This window comes from Phyllobates terribilis, unplaced genomic scaffold, assembly GCF_046119375.1.
Source record: "Phyllobates terribilis strain yellow unplaced genomic scaffold, ASM4611937v1 Scaffold_74__1_contigs__length_7073193, whole genome shotgun sequence".
NCBI classification, from domain to species: domain Eukaryota; kingdom Metazoa; phylum Chordata; class Amphibia; order Anura; family Dendrobatidae; genus Phyllobates; species Phyllobates terribilis.
In genome coordinates, this window is record NW_027362834.1 from 3,745,953 (window position 1) to 3,764,503 (window position 18,551).

The 18,551-nt window shown below is 45.1% G+C and overlaps 14 non-coding genes across 14 annotated transcripts; all 14 read right to left on the reverse strand.

The window, feature by feature from the left end:
* Positions 1-430: 430 nt before the first annotated feature.
* On the reverse strand, positions 431-621 carry LOC141196182 (U2 spliceosomal RNA). The gene has a single exon (XR_012268748.1). It is a non-coding gene; the product is annotated as a U2 spliceosomal RNA (small nuclear RNA).
* A 1,122-nt stretch (positions 622-1,743) lies between these two features.
* LOC141195246 (U2 spliceosomal RNA) lies at positions 1,744-1,934 on the reverse strand. The gene has a single exon (XR_012267846.1). It is a non-coding gene; the product is annotated as a U2 spliceosomal RNA (small nuclear RNA).
* A 1,122-nt stretch (positions 1,935-3,056) lies between these two features.
* LOC141195247 (U2 spliceosomal RNA) lies at positions 3,057-3,247 on the reverse strand. The gene has a single exon (XR_012267847.1). It is a non-coding gene; the product is annotated as a U2 spliceosomal RNA (small nuclear RNA).
* A 1,122-nt stretch (positions 3,248-4,369) lies between these two features.
* LOC141195248 (U2 spliceosomal RNA) lies at positions 4,370-4,560 on the reverse strand. Its single transcript, XR_012267848.1, has one exon. It is a non-coding gene; the product is annotated as a U2 spliceosomal RNA (small nuclear RNA).
* A 1,121-nt stretch (positions 4,561-5,681) lies between these two features.
* On the reverse strand, positions 5,682-5,872 carry LOC141195249 (U2 spliceosomal RNA). Its single transcript, XR_012267849.1, has one exon. It is a non-coding gene; the product is annotated as a U2 spliceosomal RNA (small nuclear RNA).
* A 1,121-nt stretch (positions 5,873-6,993) lies between these two features.
* On the reverse strand, positions 6,994-7,184 carry LOC141195251 (U2 spliceosomal RNA). The gene has a single exon (XR_012267850.1). It is a non-coding gene; the product is annotated as a U2 spliceosomal RNA (small nuclear RNA).
* A 1,122-nt stretch (positions 7,185-8,306) lies between these two features.
* LOC141196112 (U2 spliceosomal RNA) lies at positions 8,307-8,497 on the reverse strand. The gene has a single exon (XR_012268678.1). It is a non-coding gene; the product is annotated as a U2 spliceosomal RNA (small nuclear RNA).
* A 1,120-nt stretch (positions 8,498-9,617) lies between these two features.
* Positions 9,618-9,808, reverse strand: LOC141195752 (U2 spliceosomal RNA). The gene has a single exon (XR_012268330.1). It is a non-coding gene; the product is annotated as a U2 spliceosomal RNA (small nuclear RNA).
* A 1,120-nt stretch (positions 9,809-10,928) lies between these two features.
* LOC141195253 (U2 spliceosomal RNA) lies at positions 10,929-11,119 on the reverse strand. The gene has a single exon (XR_012267852.1). It is a non-coding gene; the product is annotated as a U2 spliceosomal RNA (small nuclear RNA).
* Positions 11,120-12,239: 1,120 nt separating this feature from the next.
* Positions 12,240-12,430, reverse strand: LOC141195753 (U2 spliceosomal RNA). The gene has a single exon (XR_012268331.1). It is a non-coding gene; the product is annotated as a U2 spliceosomal RNA (small nuclear RNA).
* A 1,120-nt stretch (positions 12,431-13,550) lies between these two features.
* Positions 13,551-13,741, reverse strand: LOC141195254 (U2 spliceosomal RNA). The gene has a single exon (XR_012267853.1). It is a non-coding gene; the product is annotated as a U2 spliceosomal RNA (small nuclear RNA).
* A 1,121-nt stretch (positions 13,742-14,862) lies between these two features.
* LOC141195255 (U2 spliceosomal RNA) lies at positions 14,863-15,053 on the reverse strand. Its single transcript, XR_012267855.1, has one exon. It is a non-coding gene; the product is annotated as a U2 spliceosomal RNA (small nuclear RNA).
* A 1,123-nt stretch (positions 15,054-16,176) lies between these two features.
* On the reverse strand, positions 16,177-16,367 carry LOC141195256 (U2 spliceosomal RNA). Its single transcript, XR_012267856.1, has one exon. It is a non-coding gene; the product is annotated as a U2 spliceosomal RNA (small nuclear RNA).
* A 1,125-nt stretch (positions 16,368-17,492) lies between these two features.
* Positions 17,493-17,683, reverse strand: LOC141195717 (U2 spliceosomal RNA). Its single transcript, XR_012268295.1, has one exon. It is a non-coding gene; the product is annotated as a U2 spliceosomal RNA (small nuclear RNA).
* Positions 17,684-18,551: the final 868 nt, after the last annotated feature.

The window sequence follows — 18,551 nt, forward strand, 5'->3', positions numbered from 1 at the left end:
CATACCTGTTAGCTCAGGTGAGTTTAAAAGGCTGCTGTTGATAACAAGGGCATTTGCTAAATAGATGGTGTGTGTGCAACAATATACTGAAAGGTCAATTATATTGTGCAGCTTATCTCACCACCTGTAGTTATTTAGGTGAAAGCTCCAAAATGCTTGCCTAATATGTCTGTTTATCCAAAAGGAAGTATAGAGGGAGAGCTAGATAGATAGCATTGCATTACATTACATTACATGGCAATGCAATGCACAGTTGCTGAAGTTGAACCAAAATGAGCTTGTCATCTGGCTTCTGCAACTTTTAACATGAAAAATCCAATGAGGAGAAGAAAAGCAAAGCCAAAGAGTCCATCCCAAAATCCGACAAACAAGCAAAATGAACAAAAAGCATTGAATTCAATTCTTTCTGATTTTAGAAACTGCATTAAAGAAGGGGTGCACCGGTCCTGGAGATACTGCAATACCATGTCAATGCGTGGAGTGGACAGAGCAAGCTCTTTTTCCATCTCTCTGTTCTAAAAATCCATTTAATATATGGTCCCCAGATAGGGGACGTATCAGATATTAAACTGATAAGAACAGATACTACACTTGATCTTAGCCAAAAGGCCGAGAAGCGATAACCAGAATTGGTTTCCGACTACGGTGCCACCCAAGGATTCTGAAAAGTCCATTTGTGGAGATGGCCACCTGGACTCCCGTTAAGAAGACATGCTGTCAACCTCTAGATCCCTCACATGCCTGCACTTTTCGGCTTGCTGCTGCTGCAATCCACGCGTTTTAGATCTGCATAACTCCACCTCTTTTAGCACAGTACCCTCAACCCCCGGCTGTTCCCACCCGCCTCAACACCGTTGGAAGGGAGGAGAACCAATTAAGGCGGGGGGGGGGGGTGGAACGAGCAGCTGTCTACCCTTAGCAGGAGGGTTGCTGATTAATTACCTCTCCTGCTGCTGCTGCTGCTGGCTGTCCAGCAGCAGACTGAAGGTGGCTGCTGCTGTGCGCAGGTATATAAAGGCTCAGAGCCTATTATGACACGCGCAGCCAGCGTTCCATTGCCACATTCCGTCTACTGCAGGCGGGATACCTGGATGGCTGAATGTCACTGAGAAGCTCACAGAGACCGCCATAAGCAACAGTTTAAAAGAATGCCACAGACTAATCAACCAAACTTTTTGGGTTGGTTTCTCTTTTATAGTCTGCAGGCATTAAATGAAAGAAGTCAGTGTTCCAGCAGAGGGAGACAACGTTTCAGAAAAGGCATTGTAGCAAACCAAAAAAGAAATTTTAAGCGCAGCAGAGTAACCAGCTCACATACCTGTTAGCTCAGGTGAGTTTAAAAGGCTGCTGTTGATAACAAGGGCATTTGCTAAATAGATGGTGTGTGTGCAACAATATACTGAAAGGTCAATTATATTGTGCAGCTTATCTCACCACCTGTAGTTATTTAGGTGAAAGCTCCAAAATGCTTGCCTAATATGTCTGTTTATCCAAAAGGAAGTATAGAGGGAGAGCTAGATAGATAGCATTGCATTACATTACATTACATGGCAATGCAATGCACAGTTGCTGAAGTTGAACCAAAATGAGCTTGTCATCTGGCTTCTGCAACTTTTAACATGAAAAATCCAATGAGGAGAAGAAAAGCAAAGCCAAAGAGTCCATCCCAAAATCCGACAAACAAGCAAAATGAACAAAAAGCATTGAATTCAATTCTTTCTGATTTTAGAAACTGCATTAAAGAAGGGGTGCACCGGTCCTGGAGATACTGCAATACCAGGTCAATGCGTGGAGTGGACAGAGCAAGCTCTTTTTCCATCTCCCTGTTCTAAAAATCCATTTAATATATGGTCCCCAGATAGGGGACGTATCAGATATTAAACTGATAAGAACAGATACTACACTTGATCTTAGCCAAAAGGCCGAGAAGCGATAACCAGAATTGGTTTCCGACTACGGTGCCACCCAAGGATTCTGAAAAGTCCATTTGTGGAGATGGCCACCTGGACTCCCGTTAAGAAGACATGCTGTCAACCTCTAGATCCCTCACATGCCTGCACTTTTCGGCTTGCTGCTGCTGCAATCCACGCGTTTTAGATCTGCATAACTCCACCTCTTTTAGCACAGTACCCTCAACCCCCGGCTGTTCCCACCCGCCTCAACACCGTTGGAAGGGAGGAGAACCAATTAAGGCGGGGGGGGGGGGTGGAACGAGCAGCTGTCTACCCTTAGCAGGAGGGTTGCTGATTAATTACCTCTCCTGCTGCTGCTGCTGCTGGCTGTCCAGCAGCAGACTGAAGGTGGCTGCTGCTGTGCGCAGGTATATAAAGGCTCAGAGCCTATTATGACACGCGCAGCCAGCGTTCCATTGCCACATTCCGTCTACTGCAGGCGGGATACCTGGATGGCTGAATGTCACTGAGAAGCTCACAGAGACCGCCATAAGCAACAGTTTAAAAGAATGCCACAGACTAATCAACCAAACTTTTTGGGTTGGTTTCTCTTTTATAGTCTGCAGGCATTAAATGAAAGAAGTCAGTGTTCCAGCAGAGGGAGACAACGTTTCAGAAAAGGCATTGTAGCAAACCAAAAAAGAAATTTTAAGCGCAGCAGAGTAACCAGCTCACATACCTGTTAGCTCAGGTGAGTTTAAAAGGCTGCTGTTGATAACAAGGGCATTTGCTAAATAGATGGTGTGTGTGCAACAATATACTGAAAGGTCAATTATATTGTGCAGCTTATCTCACCACCTGTAGTTATTTAGGTGAAAGCTCCAAAATGCTTGCCTAATATGTCTGTTTATCCAAAAGGAAGTATAGAGGGAGAGCTAGATAGATAGCATTGCATTACATTACATTACATGGCAATGCAATGCACAGTTGCTGAAGTTGAACCAAAATGAGCTTGTCATCTGGCTTCTGCAACTTTTAACATGAAAAATCCAATGAGGAGAAGAAAAGCAAAGCCAAAGAGTCCATCCCAAAATCCGACAAACAAGCAAAATGAACAAAAAGCATTGAATTCAATTCTTTCTGATTTTAGAAACTGCATTAAAGAAGGGGTGCACCGGTCCTGGAGATACTGCAATACCAGGTCAATGCGTGGAGTGGACAGAGCAAGCTCTTTTTCCATCTCCCTGTTCTAAAAATCCATTTAATATATGGTCCCCAGATAGGGGACGTATCAGATATTAAACTGATAAGAACAGATACTACACTTGATCTTAGCCAAAAGGCCGAGAAGCGATAACCAGAATTGGTTTCCGACTACGGTGCCACCCAAGGATTCTGAAAAGTCCATTTGTGGAGATGGCCACCTGGACTCCCGTTAAGAAGACATGCTGTCAACCTCTAGATCCCTCACATGCCTGCACTTTTCGGCTTGCTGCTGCTGCAATCCACGCGTTTTAGATCTGCATAGCTCCACCTCTTTTAGCACAGTACCCTCAACCCCCGGCTGTTCCCACCCGCCTCAACACCGTTGGAAGGGAGGAGAACCAATTAAGGCGGGGGGGGGGGGTGGAACGAGCAGCTGTCTACCCTTAGCAGGAGGGTTGCTGATTAATTACCTCTCCTGCTGCTGCTGCTGCTGGCTGTCCAGCAGCAGACTGAAGGTGGCTGCTGCTGTGCGCAGGTATATAAAGGCTCAGAGCCTATTATGACACGCGCAGCCAGCGTTCCATTGCCACATTCCGTCTACTGCAGGCGGGATACCTGGATGGCTGAATGTCACTGAGAAGCTCACAGAGACCGCCATAAGCAACAGTTTAAAAGAATGCCACAGACTAATCAACCAAACTTTTTGGGTTGGTTTCTCTTTTATAGTCTGCAGGCATTAAATGAAAGAAGTCAGTGTTCCAGCAGAGGGAGACAACGTTTCAGAAAAGGCATTGTAGCAAACCAAAAAAGAAATTTTAAGCGCAGCAGAGTAACCAGCTCACATACCTGTTAGCTCAGGTGAGTTTAAAAGGCTGCTGTTGATAACAAGGGCATTTGCTAAATAGATGGTGTGTGTGCAACAATATACTGAAAGGTCAATTATATTGTGCAGCTTATCTCACCACCTGTAGTTATTTAGGTGAAAGCTCCAAAATGCTTGCCTAATATGTCTGTTTATCCAAAAGGAAGTATAGAGGGAGAGCTAGATAGATAGCATTGCATTACATTACATTACATGGCAATGCAATGCACAGTTGCTGAAGTTGAACCAAAATGAGCTTGTCATCTGGCTTCTGCAACTTTTAACATGAAAAATCCAATGAGGAGAAGAAAAGCAAAGCCAAAGAGTCCATCCCAAAATCCGACAAACAAGCAAAATGAACAAAAAGCATTGAATTCAATTCTTTCTGATTTTAGAAACTGCATTAAAGAAGGGGTGCACCGGTCCTGGAGATACTGCAATACCAGGTCAATGCGTGGAGTGGACAGAGCAAGCTCTTTTTCCATCTCCCTGTTCTAAAAATCCATTTAATATATGGTCCCCAGATAGGGGACGTATCAGATATTAAACTGATAAGAACAGATACTACACTTGATCTTAGCCAAAAGGCCGAGAAGCGATAACCAGAATTGGTTTCCGACTACGGTGCCACCCAAGGATTCTGAAAAGTCCATTTGTGGAGATGGCCACCTGGACTCCCGTTAAGAAGACATGCTGTCAACCTCTAGATCCCTCACATGCCTGCACTTTTCGGCTTGCTGCTGCTGCAATCCACGCGTTTTAGATCTGCATAACTCCACCTCTTTTAGCACAGTACCCTCAACCCCCGGCTGTTCCCACCCGCCTCAACACCGTTGGAAGGGAGGAGAACCAATTAAGGCGGGGGGGGGGGTGGAACGAGCAGCTGTCTACCCTTAGCAGGAGGGTTGCTGATTAATTACCTCTCCTGCTGCTGCTGCTGCTGGCTGTCCAGCAGCAGACTGAAGGTGGCTGCTGCTGTGCGCAGGTATATAAAGGCTCAGAGCCTATTATGACACGCGCAGCCAGCGTTCCATTGCCACATTCCGTCTACTGCAGGCGGGATACCTGGATGGCTGAATGTCACTGAGAAGCTCACAGAGACCGCCATAAGCAACAGTTTAAAAGAATGCCACAGACTAATCAACCAAACTTTTTGGGTTGGTTTCTCTTTTATAGTCTGCAGGCATTAAATGAAAGAAGTCAGTGTTCCAGCAGAGGGAGACAACGTTTCAGAAAAGGCATTGTAGCAAACCAAAAAAGAAATTTTAAGCGCAGCAGAGTAACCAGCTCACATACCTGTTAGCTCAGGTGAGTTTAAAAGGCTGCTGTTGATAACAAGGGCATTTGCTAAATAGATGGTGTGTGTGCAACAATATACTGAAAGGTCAATTATATTGTGCAGCTTATCTCACCACCTGTAGTTATTTAGGTGAAAGCTCCAAAATGCTTGCCTAATATGTCTGTTTATCCAAAAGGAAGTATAGAGGGAGAGCTAGATAGATAGCATTGCATTACATTACATTACATGGCAATGCAATGCACAGTTGCTGAAGTTGAACCAAAATGAGCTTGTCATCTGGCTTCTGCAACTTTTAACATGAAAAATCCAATGAGGAGAAGAAAAGCAAAGCCAAAGAGTCCATCCCAAAATCCGACAAACAAGCAAAATGAACAAAAAGCATTGAATTCAATTCTTTCTGATTTTAGAAACTGCATTAAAGAAGGGGTGCACCGGTCCTGGAGATACTGCAATACCAGGTCAATGCGTGGAGTGGACAGAGCAAGCTCTTTTTCCATCTCCCTGTTCTAAAAATCCATTTAATATATGGTCCCCAGATAGGGGACGTATCAGATATTAAACTGATAAGAACAGATACTACACTTGATCTTAGCCAAAAGGCCGAGAAGCGATAACCAGAATTGGTTTCCGACTACGGTGCCACCCAAGGATTCTGAAAAGTCCATTTGTGGAGATGGCCACCTGGACTCCCGTTAAGAAGACATGCTGTCAACCTCTAGATCCCTCACATGCCTGCACTTTTCGGCTTGCTGCTGCTGCAATCCACGCGTTTTAGATCTGCATAGCTCCACCTCTTTTAGCACAGTACCCTCAACCCCCGGCTGTTCCCACCCGCCTCAACACCGTTGGAAGGGAGGAGAACCAATTAAGGCGGGGGGGGGGGTGGAACGAGCAGCTGTCTACCCTTAGCAGGAGGGTTGCTGATTAATTACCTCTCCTGCTGCTGCTGCTGCTGGCTGTCCAGCAGCAGACTGAAGGTGGCTGCTGCTGTGCGCAGGTATATAAAGGCTCAGAGCCTATTATGACACGCGCAGCCAGCGTTCCATTGCCACATTCCGTCTACTGCAGGCGGGATACCTGGATGGCTGAATGTCACTGAGAAGCTCACAGAGACCGCCATAAGCAACAGTTTAAAAGAATGCCACAGACTAATCAACCAAACTTTTTGGGTTGGTTTCTCTTTTATAGTCTGCAGGCATTAAATGAAAGAAGTCAGTGTTCCAGCAGAGGGAGACAACGTTTCAGAAAAGGCATTGTAGCAAACCAAAAAAGAAATTTTAAGCGCAGCAGAGTAACCAGCTCACATACCTGTTAGCTCAGGTGAGTTTAAAAGGCTGCTGTTGATAACAAGGGCATTTGCTAAATAGATGGTGTGTGTGCAACAATATACTGAAAGGTCAATCATATTGTGCAGCTTAACTCACCACCTGTAGTTATTTAGGTGAAAGCTCCAAAATGCTTGCCTAATATGTCTGTTTATCCAAAAGGAAGTATAGAGGGAGAGCTAGATAGATAGCATTGCATTACATTACATTACATGGCAATGCAATGCACAGTTGCTGAAGTTGAACCAAAATGAGCTTGTCATCTGGCTTCTGCAACTTTTAACATGAAAAATCCAATGAGGAGAAGAAAAGCAAAGCCAAAGAGTCCATCCCAAAATCCGACAAACAAGCAAAATGAACAAAAAGCATTGAATTCAATTCTTTCTGATTTTAGAAACTGCATTAAAGAAGGGGTGCACCGGTCCTGGAGATACTGCAATACCAGGTCAATGCGTGGAGTGGACAGAGCAAGCTCTTTTTCCATCTCCCTGTTCTAAAAATCCATTTAATATATGGTCCCCAGATAGGGGACGTATCAGATATTAAACTGATAAGAACAGATACTACACTTGATCTTAGCCAAAAGGCCGAGAAGCGATAACCAGAATTGGTTTCCGACTACGGTGCCACCCAAGGATTCTGAAAAGTCCATTTGTGGAGATGGCCACCTGGACTCCCGTTAAGAAGACATGCTGTCAACCTCTAGATCCCTCACATGCCTGCACTTTTCGGCTTGCTGCTGCTGCAATCCACGCGTTTTAGATCTGCATAACTCCACCTCTTTTAGCACAGTACCCTCAACCCCCGGGTGTTCCCACCCGCCTCAACACCGTTGGAAGGGAGGAGAACCAATTAAGGCGGGGGGGAGGGGTGGAACGAGCAGCTGTCTACCCTTAGCAGGAGGGTTGCTGATTAATTACCTCTCCTGCTGCTGCTGCTGCTAGCTGTCCAGCAGCAGACTGAAGGTGGCTGCTGCTGTGCGCAGGTATATAAAGGCTCAGAGCCTATTATGACACGCGCAGCCAGCGTTCCATTGCCACATTCCGTCTACTGCAGGCGGGATACCTGGATGGCTGAATGTCACTGAGAAGCTCACAGAGACCGCCATAAGCAACAGTTTAAAAGAATGCCACAGACTAATCAACCAAACATTTTGGGTTGGTTTCTCTTTTATAGTCTGCAGGCATTAAATGAAAGAAGTCAGTGTTCCAGCAGAGGGAGACAACGTTTCAGAAAAGGCATTGTAGCAAACCAAAAAAGAAATTTTAAGCGCAGCAGAGTAACCAGCTCACATACCTGTTAGCTCAGGTGAGTTTAAAAGGCTGCTGTTGATAACAAGGGCATTTGCTAAATAGATGGTGTGTGTGCAACAATATACTGAAAGGTCAATTATATTGTGCAGCTTATCTCACCACCTGTAGTTATTTAGGTGAAAGCTCCAAAATGCTTGCCTAATATGTCTGTTTATCCAAAAGGAAGTATAGAGGGAGAGCTAGATAGATAGCATTGCATTACATTACATTACATGGCAATGCAATGCACAGTTGCTGAAGTTGAACCAAAATGAGCTTGTCATCTGGCTTCTGCAACTTTTAACATGAAAAATCCAATGAGGAGAAGAAAAGCAAAGCCAAAGAGTCCATCCCAAAATCCGACAAACAAGCAAAATGAACAAAAAGCATTGAATTCAATTCTTTCTGATTTTAGAAACTGCATTAAAGAAGGGGTGCACCGGTCCTGGAGATACTGCAATACCAGGTCAATGCGTGGAGTGGACAGAGCAAGCTCTTTTTCCATCTCCCTGTTCTAAAAATCCATTTAATATATGGTCCCAAGATAGGGGACGTATCAGATATTAAACTGATAAGAACAGATACTACACTTGATCTTAGCCAAAAGGCCGAGAAGCGATAACCAGAATTGGTTTCCGACTACGGTGCCACCCAAGGATTCTGAAAAGTCCATTTGTGGAGATGGCCACCTGGACTCCCGTTAAGAAGACATGCTGTCAACCTCTAGATCCCTCACATGCCTGCACTTTTTGGCTTGCTGCTGCTGCAATCCACGCGTTTTAGATCTGCATAACTCCACCTCTTTTAGCACAGTACCCTCAACCCCCGGCTGTTCCCACCCGCCTCAACACCGTTGGAAGGGAGGAGAACAAATTAAGGTGGGGGGGGGGTGGAACGAGCAGCTGTCTACCCTTAGCAGGAGGGTTGCTGATTAATTACCTCTCCTGCTGCTGCTGCTGCTGGCTGTCCAGCAGCAGACTGAAGGTGGCTGCTGCTGTGCGCAGGTATATAAAGGCTCAGAGCCTATTATGACACGCGCAGCCAGCGTTCCATTGCCACATTCCGTCTACTGCAGGCGGGATACCTGGATGGCTGAATGTCACTGAGAAGCTCACAGAGACCGCCATAAGCAACAGTTTAAAAGAATGCCACAGACTAATCAACCAAACTTTTTGGGTTGGTTTCTCTTTTATAGTCTGCAGGCATTAAATGAAAGAAGTCAGTGTTCCAGCAGAGGGAGACAACGTTTCAGAAAAGGCATTGTAGCAAACCAAAAAAGAAATTTTAAGCGCAGCAGAGTAACCAGCTCACATACCTGTTAGCTCAGGTGAGTTTAAAAGGCTGCTGTTGATAACAAGGGCATTTGCTAAATAGATGGTGTGTGTGCAACAATATACTGAAAGGTCAATTATATTGTGCAGCTTATCTCACCACCTGTAGTTATTTAGGTGAAAGCTCCAAAATGCTTGCCTAATATGTCTGTTTATCCAAAAGGAAGTATAGAGGGAGAGCTAGATAGATAGCATTGCATTACATTACATTACATGGCAATGCAATGCACAGTTGCTGAAGTTGAAACAAAATGAGCTTGTCATCTGGCTTCTGCAACTTTTAACATGAAAAATCCAATGAGGAGAAGAAAAGCAAAGCCAAAGAGTCCATCCCAAAATCCGACAAACAAGCAAAATGAACAAAAAGCATTGAATTCAATTCTTTCTGATTTTAGAAACTGCACTAAAGAAGGGGTGCACCGGTCCTGGAGATACTGCAATACCAGGTCAATGCGTGGAGTGGACAGAGCAAGCTCTTTTTCCATCTCCCTGTTCTAAAAATCCATTTAATATATGGTCCCCAGATAGGGGACGTATCAGATATTAAACTGATAAGAACAGATACTACACTTGATCTTAGCCAAAAGGCCGAGAAGCAATAACAAGAATTGGTTTCCGACTACGGTGCCACCCAAGGATTCTGAAAAGTCCATTTGTGGAGATGGCCACCTGGACTCCCGTTAAGAAGACATGCTGTCAACCTCTAGATCCCTCACATGCCTGCACTTTTCGGCTTGCTGCTGCTGCAATCCATGCGTTTTAGATCTGCATAACTCCACCTCTTTTAGCACAGTACCCTCAACCCCCGGCTGTTCCCACCCGCCTCAACACCGTTGGAAGGGAGGAGAACCAATTAAGGCGGGGGGGGCGTGGAACGAGCAGCTGTCTACCCTTAGCAGGAGGGTTGCTGATTAATTACCTCTCCTGCTGCTGCTGCTGCTGGCTGTCCAGCAGCAGACTGAAGGTGGCTGCTGCTGTGCGCAGGTATATAAGGGCTCAGAGCCTATTATGACACGCGCAGCCAGCGTTCCATTGCCACATTCCGTCTACTGCAGGCGGGATACCTGGATGGCTGAATGTCACTGAGAAGCTCACAGAGACCGCCATAAGCAACAGTTTAAAAGAATGCCACAGACTAATCAACCAAACTTTTTGGGTTGGTTTCTCTTTTATAGTCTGCAGGCATTAAATGAAAGAAGTCAGTGTTCCAGCAGAGGGAGACAACGTTTCAGAAAAGGCATTGTAGCAAACCAAAAAAGAAATTTTAAGCGCAGCAGAGTAACCAGCTCACATACCTGTTAGCTCAGGTGAGTTTAAAAGGCTGCTGTTGATAACAAGGGCATTTGCTAAATAGATGGTGTGTGTGCAACAATATACTGAAAGGTCAATTATATTGTGCAGCTTATCTCACCACCTGTAGTTATTTAGGTGAAAGCTCCAAAATGCTTGCCTAATATGTCTGTTTATCCAAAAGGAAGTATAGAGGGAGAGCTAGATGGATAGCATTGCATTACATTACATTACATGGCAATGCAATGCACAGTTGCTGAAGTTGAACCAAAATGAGCTTGTCATCTGGCTTCTGCAACTTTTAACATGAAAAATCCAATGAGGAGAAGAAAAGCAAAGCCAAAGAGTCCATCCCAAAATCCGACAAACAAGCAAAATGAACAAAAAGCATTGAATTCAATTCTTTCTGATTTTAGAAACTGCATTAAAGAAGGGGTGCACCGGTCCTGGAGATACTGCAATACCAGGTCAATGCGTGGAGTGGACAGAGCAAGCTCTTTTTCCATCTCCCTGTTCTAAAAATCCATTTAATATATGGTCCCCAGATAGGGGACGTATCAGATATTAAACTGATAAGAACAGATACTACACTTGATCTTAGCCAAAAGGCCGAGAAGCGATAACAAGAATTGGTTTCCGACTACGGTGCCACCCAAGGATTCTGAAAAGTCCATTTGTGGAGATGGCCACCTGGACTCCCGTTAAGAAGACATGCTGTCAACCTCTAGATCCCTCACATGCCTGCACTTTTTGGCTTGCTGCTGCTGCAATCCACGCGTTTTAGATCTGCATAACTCCACCTCTTTTAGCACAGTACCCTCAACCCCCGGCTGTTCCCACCCGCCTCAACACCGTTGGAAGGGAGGAGAACAAATTAAGGTGGGGGGGGGGTGGAACGAGCAGCTGTCTACCCTTAGCAGGAGGGTTGCTGATTAATTACCTCTCCTGCTGCTGCTGCTGCTGGCTGTCCAGCAGCAGACTGAAGGTGGCTGCTGCTGTGCGCAGGTATATAAAGGCTCAGAGCCTATTATGACACGCGCAGCCAGCGTTCCATTGCCACATTCCGTCTACTGCAGGCGGGATACCTGGATGGCTGAATGTCACTGAGAAGCTCACAGAGACCGCCATAAGCAACAGTTTAAAAGAATGCCACAGACTAATCAACCAAACTTTTTGGGTTGGTTTCTCTTTTATAGTCTGCAGGCATTAAATGAAAGAAGTCAGTGTTCCAGCAGAGGGAGACAACGTTTCAGAAAAGGCATTGTAGCAAACCAAAAAAGAAATTTTAAGCGCAGCAGAGTAACCAGCTCACATACCTGTTAGCTCAGGTGAGTTTAAAAGGCTGCTGTTGATAACAAGGGCATTTGCTAAATAGATGGTGTGTGTGCAACAATATACTGAAAGGTCAATTATATTGTGCAGCTTATCTCACCACCTGTAGTTATTTAGGTGAAAGCTCCAAAATGCTTGCCTAATATGTCTGTTTATCCAAAAGGAAGTATAGAGGGAGAGCTAGATAGATAGCATTGCATTACATTACATTACATGGCAATGCAATGCACAGTTGCTGAAGTTGAAACAAAATGAGCTTGTCATCTGGCTTCTGCAACTTTTAACATGAAAAATCCAATGAGGAGAAGAAAAGCAAAGCCAAAGAGTCCATCCCAAAATCCGACAAACAAGCAAAATGAACAAAAAGCATTGAATTCAATTCTTTCTGATTTTAGAAACTGCACTAAAGAAGGGGTGCACCGGTCCTGGAGATACTGCAATACCAGGTCAATGCGTGGAGTGGACAGAGCAAGCTCTTTTTCCATCTCCCTGTTCTAAAAATCCATTTAATATATGGTCCCCAGATAGGGGACGTATCAGATATTAAACTGATAAGAACAGATACTACACTTGATCTTAGCCAAAAGGCCGAGAAGCAATAACAAGAATTGGTTTCCGACTACGGTGCCACCCAAGGATTCTGAAAAGTCCATTTGTGGAGATGGCCACCTGGACTCCCGTTAAGAAGACATGCTGTCAACCTCTAGATCCCTCACATGCCTGCACTTTTCGGCTTGCTGCTGCTGCAATCCATGCGTTTTAGATCTGCATAACTCCACCTCTTTTAGCACAGTACCCTCAACCCCCGGCTGTTCCCACCCGCCTCAACACCGTTGGAAGGGAGGAGAACCAATTAAGGCGGGGGGGGCGTGGAACGAGCAGCTGTCTACCCTTAGCAGGAGGGTTGCTGATTAATTACCTCTCCTGCTGCTGCTGCTGCTGGCTGTCCAGCAGCAGACTGAAGGTGGCTGCTGCTGTGCGCAGGTATATAAGGGCTCAGAGCCTATTATGACACGCGCAGCCAGCGTTCCATTGCCACATTCCGTCTACTGCAGGCGGGATACCTGGATGGCTGAATGTCACTGAGAAGCTCACAGAGACCGCCATAAGCAACAGTTTAAAAGAATGCCACAGACTAATCAACCAAACTTTTTGGGTTGGTTTCTCTTTTATAGTCTGCAGGCATTAAATGAAAGAAGTCAGTGTTCCAGCAGAGGGAGACAACGTTTCAGAAAAGGCATTGTAGCAAACCAAAAAAGAAATTTTAAGCGCAGCAGAGTAACCAGCTCACATACCTGTTAGCTCAGGTGAGTTTAAAAGGCTGCTGTTGATAACAAGGGCATTTGCTAAATAGATGGTGTGTGTGCAACAATATACTGAAAGGTCAATTATATTGTGCAGCTTATCTCACCACCTGTAGTTATTTAGGTGAAAGCTCCAAAATGCTTGCCTAATATGTCTGTTTATCCAAAAGGAAGTATAGAGGGAGAGCTAGATGGATAGCATTGCATTACATTACATTACATGGCAATGCAATGCACAGTTGCTGAAGTTGAACCAAAATGAGCTTGTCATCTGGCTTCTGCAACTTTTAACATGAAAAATCCAATGAGGAGAAGAAAAGCAAAGCCAAAGAGTCCATCCCAAAATCCGACAAACAAGCAAAATGAACAAAAAGCATTGAATTCAATTCTTTCTGATTTTAGAAACTGCATTAAAGAAGGGGTGCACCGGTCCTGGAGATACTGCAATACCAGGTCAATGCGTGGAGTGGACAGAGCAAGCTCTTTTTCCATCTCCCTGTTCTAAAAATCCATTTAATATATGGTCCCCAGATAGGGGACGTATCAGATATTAAACTGATAAGAACAGATACTACACTTGATCTTAGCCAAAAGGCCGAGAAGCGATAACAAGAATTGGTTTCCGACTACGGTGCCACCCAAGGATTCTGAAAAGTCCATTTGTGGAGATGGCCACCTGGACTCCCGTTAAGAAGACATGCTGTCAACCTCTAGATCCCTCACATGCCTGCACTTTTCGGCTTGCTGCTGCTGCAATCCACGCGTTTTAGATCTGCATAACTCCACCTCTTTTAGCACAGTACCCTCAACCCCCGGCTGTTCCCACCCGCCTCAACACCGTTGGAAGGGAGGAGAACCAATTAAGGCGGGGGGGGGGGTGGAACGAGCAGCTGTCTACCCTTAGCAGGAGGGTTGCTGATTAATTACCTCTCCTGCTGCTGCTGCTGCTGGCTGTCCAGCAGCAGACTGAAGGTGGCTGCTGCTGTGCGCAGGTATATAAAGGCTCAGAGCCTATTATGACACGCGCAGCCAGCGTTCCATTGCCACATTCCGTCTACTGCAGGCGGGATACCTGGATGGCTGAATGTCACTGAGAAGCTCACAGAGACCGCCATAAGCAACAGTTTAAAAGAATGCCACAGACTAATCAACCAAACTTTTTGGGTTGGTTTCTCTTTTATAGTCTGCAGGCATTAAATGAAAGAAGTCAGTGTTCCAGCAGAGGGAGACAACGTTTCAGAAAAGGCATTGTAGCAAACCAAAAAAGAAATTTTAAGCGCAGCAGAGTAACCAGCTCACATACCTGTTAGCTCAGGTGAGTTTAAAAGGCTGCTGTTGATAACAAGGGCATTTGCTAAATAGATGGTGTGTGTGCAACAATATACTGAAAGGTCAATTATATTGTGCAGCTTATCTCACCACCTGTAGTTATTTAGGTGAAAGCTCCAAAATGCTTGCCTAATATGTCTGTTTATCCAAAAGGAAGTATAGAGGGAGAGCTAGATAGATAGCATTGCATTACATTACATTACATGGCAATGCAATGCACAGTTGCTGAAGTTGAACCAAAATGAGCTTGTCATCTGTCTTCTGCAACTTTTAACATGAAAAATCCAATGAGGAGAAGAAAAGCAAAGCCAAAGAGTCCATCCCAAAATCCGACAAACAAGCAAAATGAACAAAAAGCATTGAATTCAATTCTTTCTGATTTTAGAAACTGCATTAAAGAAGGGGTGCACCGGTCCTGGAGATACTGCAATACCAGGTCAATGCGTGGAGTGGACAGAGCAAGCTCTTTTTCCATCTCCCTGTTCTAAAAATCCATTTAATATATGGTCCCCAGATAGGGGACGTATCAGATATTAAACTGATAAGAACAGATACTACACTTGATCTTAGCCAAAAGGCCGAGAAGCGATAACCAGAATTGGTTTCCGACTACGGTGCCACCCAAGGATTCTGAAAAGTCCATTTGTGGAGATGGCCACCTGGACTCCCGTTAAGAAGACATGCTGTCAACCTCTAGATCCCTCACATGCCTGCACTTTTCGGCTTGCTGCTGCTGCAATCCACGCGTTTTAGATCTGCATAACTCCACCTCTTTTAGCACAGTACCCTCAACCCCCGGCTGTTCCCACCCGCCTCAACACCGTTGGAAGGGAGGAGAACCAATTAAGGCGGGGGGGGGGGGGTGGAACGAGCAGCTGTCTACCCTTAGCAGGAGGGTTGCTGATTAATTACCTCTCCTGCTGCTGCTGCTCCTGGCTGTCCAGCAGCAGACTGAAGGTGGCTGCTGCTGTGCGCAGGTATATAAAGGCTCAGAGCCTATTATGACACGCGCAGCCAGCGTTCCATTGCCACATTCCGTCTACTGCAGGCGGGATACCTGGATGGCTGAATGTCACTGAGAAGCTCACAGAGACCGCCATAAGCAACAGTTTAAAAGAATGCCACAGACTAATCAACCAAACTTTTTGGGTTGGTTTCTCTTTTATAGTCTGCAGGCATTAAATGAAAGAAGTCAGTGTTCCAGCAGAGGGAGACAACGTTTCAGAAAAGGCATTGTAGCAAACCAAAAAAGAGATTTTAAGCGCAGCAGAGTAACCAGCTCACATACCTGTTAGCTCAGGTGAGTTTAAAAGGCTGCTGTTGATAACAAGGGCATTTGCTAAATAGATGGTGTGTGTGCAACAATATACTGAAAGGTCAATTATATTGTGCAGCTTATCTCACCACCTGTAGTTATTTAGGTGAAAGCTCCAAAATGCTTGCCTAATATGTCTGTTTATCCAAAAGGAAGTATAGAGGGAGAGCTAGATAGATAGCATTGCATTACATTACATTACATGGCAATGCAATGCACAGTTGCTGAAGTTGAACCAAAATGAGCTTGTCATCTGGCTTCTGCAACTTTTAACATGAAAAATCCAATGAGGAGAAGAAAAGCAAAGCCAAAGAGTCCATCCCAAAATCCGACAAACAAGCAAAATGAACAAAAAGCATTGAATTCAATTCTTTCTGATTTTAGAAACTGCATTAAAGAAGGGGTGCACCGGTCCTGGAGATACTGCAATACCAGGTCAATGCGTGGAGTGGACAGAGCAAGCTCTTTTTCCATCTCCCTGTTCTAAAAATCCATTTAATATATGGTCCCCAGATAGGGGACGTATCAGATATTAAACTGATAAGAACAGATACTACACTTGATCTTAGCCAAAAGGCCGAGAAGCGATAACCAGAATTGGTTTCCGACTACGGTGCCACCCAAGGATTCTGAAAAGTCCATTTGTGGAGATGGCCACCTGGACTCCCGTTAAGAAGACATGCTGTCAACCTCTAGATCCCTCACATGCCTGCACTTTTCGGCTTGCTGCTGCTGCAATCCACGCGTTTTAGATCTGCATAACTCCACCTCTTTTAGCACAGTACCCTCAACCCCCGGCTGTTCCCACCCGCCTCAACACCGTTGGAAGGGAGGAGAACCAATTAAGGCGGGGTGGGGGGGGGGTGGAACGAGCAGCTGTCTACCCTTAGCAGGAGGGTTGCTGATTAATTACCTCTCCTGCTGCTGCTGCTGCTGGCTGTCCAGCAGCAGACTGAAGGTGGCTGCTGCTGTGCGCAGGTATATAAAGGCTCAGAGCCTATTATGACACGCGCAGCCAGCGTTCCATTGCCACATTCCGTCTACTGCAGGCGGGATACCTGGATGGCTGAATGTCACTGAGAAGCTCACAGAGACCGCCATAAGCAACAGTTTAAAAGAATGCCACAGACTAATCAACCAAACTTTTTGGGTTGGTTTCTCTTTTATAGTCTGCAGGCATTAAATGAAAGAAGTCAGTGTTCCAGCAGAGGGAGACAACGTTTCAGAAAAGGCATTGTAGCAAACCAAAAAAGAAATTTTAAGCGCAGCAGAGTAACCAGCTCACATACCTGTTAGCTCAGGTGAGTTTAAAAGGCTGCTGTTGATAACAAGGGCATTTGCTAAATAGATGGTGTGTGTGCAACAATATACTGAAAGGTCAATTATATTGTGCAGCTTATCTCACCACCTGTAGTTATTTAGGTGAAAGCTCCAAAATGCTTGCCTAATATGTCTGTTTATCCAAAAGGAAGTATAGAGGGAGAGCTAGATAGATAGCATTGCATTACATTACATTACATGGCAATGCAATGCACAGTTGCTGAAGTTGAACCAAAATGAGCTTGTCATCTGGCTTCTGCTACTTTTAACTTGAAAAATCCAATGAGGAGAAGAAAAGCAAAGCCAAAGAGTCCATCCCAAAATCCGACAAACAAGCAAAATGAACAAAAAGCATTGAATTCAATTCTTTCTGATTTTAGAAACTGCATTAAAGAAGGGGTGCACCGGTCCTGGAGATACTGCAATACCAGGTCAATGCGTGGAGTGGACAGAGCAAGCTCTTTTTCCATCTCCCTGCTCTAAAAATCCATTTAATATATGGTCCCCAGATAGGGGACGTATCAGATATTAAACTGATAAGAACAGATACTACACTTGATCTTAGCCAAAAGGCCGAGAAGCGATAACCAGAATTGGTTTCCGACTACGGTGCCACCCAAGGATTCTGAAAAGTCCATTTGTGGAGATGGCCACCTGGACTCCCGTTAAGAAGACATGCTGTCAACCTCTAGATCCCTCACATGCCTGCACTTTTCGGCTTGCTGCTGCTGCAATCCACGCGTTTTAGATCTGCATAACTCCACCTCTTTTAGCACAGTACCCTCAACCCCCGGCTGTTCCCACCCGCCTCAACACCGTTGGAAGGGAGGAGAACCAATTAAGGCGGGGGGGGGGGTGGAACGAGCAGCTGTCTACCCTTAGCAGGAGGGTTGCTGATTAATTACCTCTCCTGCTGCTGCTGCTGCTGGCTGTCCAGCAGCAGACTGAAGGTGGCTGCTGCTGTGCGCAGGTATATAAAGGCTCAGAGCCTATTATGACACGCGCAGCCAGCGTTCCATTGCCACATTCCGTCTACTGCAGGCGGGATACCTGGATGGCTGAATGTCACTGAGAAGCTCACAGAGACCGCCATAAGCAACAGTTTAAAAGAATGCCACAGACTAATCAACCAAACTTTTTGGGTTGGTTTCTCTTTTATAGTCTGCAGGCATTAAATGAAAGAAGTCAGTGTTCCAGCAGAGGGAGACAACATTTCAGAAAAGGCATTGTAGCAAACCAAAAAAGAAATTTTAAGCGCAGCAGAGTAACCAGCTCACATACCTGTTAGCTCAGGTGAGTTTAAAAGGCTGCTGTTGATAACAAGGGCATTTGCTAAATAGATGGTGTGTGTGCAACAATATACTGAAAGGTCAATTATATTGTGCAGCTTATCTCACCACCTGTAGTTATTTAGGTGAAAGCTCCAAAATGCTTGCCTAATATGTCTGTTTAT